Source organism: Oncorhynchus mykiss, chromosome 7 (genome assembly GCF_013265735.2).
Source record: "Oncorhynchus mykiss isolate Arlee chromosome 7, USDA_OmykA_1.1, whole genome shotgun sequence".
NCBI classification, from domain to species: domain Eukaryota; kingdom Metazoa; phylum Chordata; class Actinopteri; order Salmoniformes; family Salmonidae; genus Oncorhynchus; species Oncorhynchus mykiss.
Window position 1 is genome coordinate 86,441,028 of NC_048571.1, and position 6,000 is coordinate 86,447,027.

Genomic DNA, 6,000 nt, shown 5'->3' on the forward strand with positions numbered 1-6,000 from the left:
ATGGACTGAGGGAAGCTGAGGGTTGGGATGCGCTGAGGGAAGCTGAGGGTTGGGATGGGATGGGCTGAGGGAAGCTGAGGGTTGGGATGGGATGGGCTGAGGGAAGCTTAGGGTTGGGATGGGATGGGCTGAGGGAAACTGAGGGTTGGGATGGGATGGGCTGAGGGAAGCTGAGGGTTGGGATGGGATGGGCTGAGGGAAGCTGAGGGTTGGGATGGGCTGAGGGTTGGGATGGGATGGGCTGAGGGAAGCTGAGGGTTGGGATGGGATGGGCTGAGGGAAGCTGAGGGTTGGGATGGGATGGGCTGAGGGAAGCTGAGGGTTGGGATGGGCTGAGGGAAGCTGAGGGTTGGGATGGGATGGGCTGAGGGAAGCTGAGGGTTGGGATGGGATGGGCTGAGGGAAGCTGAGGTTTGGGATGGGATGGGATGGGGGAAGCTGGGGGTTGGGAAGGGGTGGGCTGAGGGAAGCTGAGGGTTGGGATGGGCTGAGGGAAGCTGAGGGTTGGGATGGGATGGGCTGAGGGAAGCTGAGGGTTGGGATGGGATGGGCTGAGGAAGCTGAGGGTTGGGATGGGATAGGCTGAGGGAAGCTGAGGGTTGGGATGGGATGGGCTGAGGGAAGCTGAGGGTTGGGATGGGCTGAGGGTTGGGATGGGATGGGCTGAGGGTTGGGATGGGATGGGCTGTGGGAAGCTGAGGGTTGGGATGGGATGGGCTGAGGGTTGGGATGGGATGGGCTGAGGGAAGCTGAGGGTTGGGATGGGCTGAGGGAAGCTGAGGGTTGGGATGGGATGGGCTGAGGGAAGCTGAGGGTTGGGATGTGCTGAGGGAAGCTGAGGGTTGGGATGGGCTGAGGGAAGCTGAGGGTTGGGATGGGATGGGCTGAGGGAAGTTGAGGGTTGGGATGGGATGGGCTGAGGGAAGCTGAGGGTTGGGATGGGATGGGCTGAGGGAAGCTGAGTGTTTTGATTGGCTGAGGGAAGCTGAGGGTTGGGATGTGATGGGCTGAGGGAAGCTGAGGGTTGGGATGGGATGGGATGAGGGAAGCTGGGGGTTGGGATGGGGTGGGCTGAGGGAAGCTGAGGGTTGGGATGGGATGGGCTGAGGGAAGCTGAGGGTTGGGATGGGATGGGCTGAGGGAAGCTGAGGGTTGGGATGGGATGGGCTGAGGGAAGCTGAGGGTTGGGATGGGATGGGCTGAGGGAAGCTGAGGGTTGGGATGGACTGAGGGAAGCTGAGGGTTGGGATGGGATGGGCTGAGGGAAGCTGAGGGTTGGGATGGGCTGAGGGAAGCTGAGGGTTGGGATGGGCTGAGGGTTGGGATGGGATGGGCTGAGGGTTGGGATGGGATGGGCTGTGGGAAGCTGAGGGTTGGGATGGGATGGGCTGAGGGAAGCTGAGGGTTGGGATGGGATGGGCTGAGGGAAGCTGAGGGTTGGGATGGGCTGAGGGAAGCTGAGGGTTGGGATGGGATGGGCTGAGGGAAGCTGAGGGTTGGGATGGGATGGGCTGAGGGAAGCTGAGGGTTTTGATGGGCTGAGGGAAGCTGAGGGTTGGGATGTGATGGGCTGAGGGAAGCTGAGGGTTGGGATGGGATGGGATGAGGGAAGCTGGGGGTTGGGATGGGGTGGGCTGAGGGAAGCTGAGGGTTGGGATGGGCTGAGGGAAGCTGAGGGTTGGGATGGGATGGGCTGAGGGAAGCTGAGGGTTGGGATGGGATGGGCTGAGGGAAGCTGAGGGTTGGGATGGGATGGGCTGAGGGAAGCTGAGGGTTGGGATGGGATGGGCTGAGGGAAGCTGAGGGTTGGGATGGGCTGAGGGAAGCTGAGGGTTGGGATGGGATGGGCTGAGGGAAGCTGAGGGTTGGGATGGGCTGAGGGAAGCTGAGGGTTGGGATGGGCTGAGGGTTGGGATGGGATGGGCTGAGGGTTGGGATGGGATGGGCTGTGGGAAGCTGAGGGTTGGGATGGGATGGGCTGAGGGAAGCTGAGGGTTGGGATGGGCTGAGGGAAGCTGAGGGTTGGGATGGGATGGGCTGAGGGAAGCTGAGGGTTGGGATGGGCTGAGGGAAGCTGAGGGTTGGGATGGGATGGGCTGAGGGAAGCTGAGGGTTGGGATGGGATGGGCTGAGGGAAGCTGAGGGTTGGGATGGGATGATAAAAATAACTCAGCAAAGTAACGATAATCTATGGTCGAAACCATAGAACTCTGTGTTTCTGACCATAGAACTCTGTGTTTCTGACCATAGAACTCTGTGGATCCGACCATAGAACTCTGTGGTTCTGACCATAGAACTCTGTTGTTCAGACCATAGAACTCTTTGCTTCCGACCATAGAACTCTGTGGTTCCGGCCATAGAACTCTGTGGTTCAGACCATAGAACTCTGTGGTTCCGACCATAGAACTCTGTGGTTCAGACCATAGAACTCTGTGTTTCCGACCATAGAACTCTGTGGTTCAGACCATAGAACTTTGTGTTTCCGACCATAGAACTCTGTGGTTCAGACCATAGAACTCTGTGTTTCAGACCATAGAACTCTGTGGTTCAGACCATAGAACTTTGTGTTTCCGACCATAGAACTCTGTGGTTCAGACCATAGAACTCTGTGGTTCAGACCATAGAACTCTGTGGTTCAGACCATAGAACTCTGTGGTTCTGACCATAGAACTCTGTGTTTCCGACCATAGAACTCTGTGGTTCAGACCATAGAACTTTGTGTTTCCGACCACAGAACTCTGTGGTTCCGACCATAGAACTTTGTGTTTCCGACCATAGAACTCTGTGGTTCAGACCATAGAACTTTGTGTTTCAGACCATAGAACTTTGTGTTTCCGACCATAGAACTCTGTGGTTCAGACCATAGAACTCTGTGGTTCAGACCATAGAACTCTGTGTTTCCGACCATAGAACTCTGTGTTTCCGACCACAGAACTCTGTGTTTCCGACCATAGAACTTTGTGTTTCCGACCATAGAACTCTGTGTTTCCGACCATAGAACTCTGTGTTTCCGACCATAGAACTCTGTGTTTCCGACCATAGAACTCTGTGTTTCCGACCACAGAACTCTGTGTTTCCGACCATAGAACTCTGTGTTTCCGACCATAGAACTCTGTGTTTCCGACCATAGAACTCTGTGTTTCCGACCATAGAACTCTGTGGTTCCGACCATAGAACTCTGTGTTTCTGACCATAGAACTCTGTGTTTCCGACCATAGAACTCTGTGGTTCTGACCATAGAACTCTGTGTTTCCGACCATAGAACTCTGTGTTTCCGACCATAGAACTCTGTGGTTCTGACCATAGAACTCTGTGTTTCCGACCATAGAACTCTGTGGTTCTGACCATAGAACTCTGTGTTTCCGACCATAGAACTCTGTGGTTCAGACCATAGAACTCTGTGGTTCAGACCACAGAACTCTGTGTTTCCGACCACAGAACTCTGTGGTTCCGACCATAGAACTTTGTGTTTCCGACCATAGAACTCTGTGTTTCAGACCATAGAACTCTGTGGTTCAGACCATAGAACTTTGTGTTTCAGACCATAGAACTCTGTGGTTCTGACCATAGAACTCTGTGTTTCCGACCATAGAACTTTGTGTTTCCGACCATAGAACTCTGTGGTTCAGACCATAGAACTCTGTGGTTCAGACCATAGAACTCTGTGTTTCCGACCATAGAACTCTGTGTTTCCGACCACAGAACTCTGTGTTTCCGACCATAGAACTCTGTGTTTCCGACCATAGAACTCTGTGTTTCCGACCACAGAACTCTGTGTTTCCGACCATAGAACTCTGTGTTTCCGACCACAGAACTCTGTGTTTCCGACCATAGAACTCTGTGTTTCCGACCATAGAACTCTGTGGTTCCGACCATAGAACTTTGTGTTTCCGACCATAGAACTCTGTGTTTCAGACCATAGAACTTTGTGTTTCAGACCATAGAACTCTGTGGTTCAGACCATAGAACTTTGTGGTTCAGACCATAGAACTTTGTGTTTCAGACCATAGAACTCTGTGGTTCAGACCATAGAACTTTGTGTTTCAGACCATAGAACTCTGTGGTTCAGACCATAGAACTCTGTGGTTCAGACCATAGAACTCTGTGTTTCCGACCACAGAACTCTGTGTTTCCGTTTCCGACCATAGAACTCTGTGGTTCAGACCATAGAACTCTGTGTTTCCGACCATAGAACTCTGTGGTTCAGACCATAGAACTCTGTGTTTCCGACCATAGAACTCTGTGGTTCCGACCATAGAACTCTGTGTTTCCGACCATAGAACTCTGTGGTTCTGACTACACCACCGGGAAAATAGAAATGTATGGTTGTACAATGTGTGCCCTTCTTCTTATAATTATAATTACTTTGGGATACAAACTGAAAAGAGGAGTCCACAGTCACTGTCAACCATTTAATGAGATGCTTATCCACACGGTGGAACACACAAGGTAAATTACCAATGAATATTCCCTCAAAATCATTTAATTAATTAGATATTATCCATTTAATTTAGCCACTGGCTCCATAGTGTTGTGAAAGAGCACATGAGATTGGTTGTGTGCTCTCTACCATGTCGCACGGGAAGAAGGTAACCATGGTAAATAGATCCATCCAAATGCCTGTGTGATGAAGGCAGGAGGGGGTTGATATATACTGTGTGTGTGTGTGTGTGTGTGTGTGTGTGTGTGTGTGTGTGTGTGTGTGTGTGTGTGTGTGTGTGTGTGTGTGTGTGTGTGTGTGTGTGTGTGTGTGTGTGTGTGTGTGTGAGAGAGAGAGAGACAGAGACAGAGAGATCATTAGTAAACATTAGCGTGTACCTCATTGCACCTACCCAGCCTTAGGCCTTTAGACGGCAGGGATATTGGATCCGATAACTCACAAATCTTGGCAGTTGTAGTTGAAAATTATAATTGACTGTCCAATTACACGATTTTAATCACTTTGTCATAATGGAAAAATAAATTATATTAGTTATAGACAGTAGTTTTATCTCCCATGGGGGATTGTAGAAGTTTGGAAACAGATTGTGTAATGCTGTTGGTTTGATACCAGACAGATTGTGTAATGCTGTTGGTTTGATACCAGACAGATTGTGTAATGCTGTTGGTTTGATACCAAACAGATTGTGTAATGCTGTTGGTTTGATACATACCAGACAGATTGTGTAATGTTGTTGGTTTGATACCAAACAGATTGTGTAATGTTGTTGGTTTGATACCAGACAGATTGTGTAATGCTGTTGGTTTGATACCAGACAGATTGTGTAATGCTGTTGGTTTGATACCAGACAGATTGTGTAATGCTGTTGGTTTGATACCAGACAGATTGTGTAATGCTGTTGGTTTGATACCAGACAGATTGTGTAATGTTGTTGGTTTGATACCAGACAGATTGTGTAATGTTGTTGGTTTGATACCAGACAGATTGTGTAATGCTGTTGGTTTGATACCAGACAGATTGTGTAATGCTGTTGGTTTGATACCAGACAGATTGTGTAATGCTGTTGGTTTGATACCAGACAGATTGTGTAATGCTGTTGGTTTGATACCAGACAGATTGTGTAATGTTGTTGGTTTGATACCAGACAGATTGTGTAATGTTGTTGGTTTGATACCAGACAGATTGTGTAATGCTGTTGGTTTGATACCAGACAGATTGTGTAATGCTGTTGGTTTGATACCAGACAGATTGTGTAATGCTGTTGGTTTGATACCAGACAGATTGTGTAATGCTGTTGGTTTGATACCAGACAGATTGTGTAATGCTGTTGGTTTGATACCAGACAGATTGTGTAATGCTGTTGGTTTGATACCAGACAGATTGTGTAATGCTGTTGGTTTGATACCAGACAGATTGTGTAATGCTGTTGGTTTGATACCAAACAGATTGTGTAATGCTGTTGGTTTGATACCAGACAGATTGTGTAATGCTGTTGGTTTGATACCAGACAGATTGTGTAATGCTGTTGGTTTGATACCAGACAGATTGTGTAATGCTGT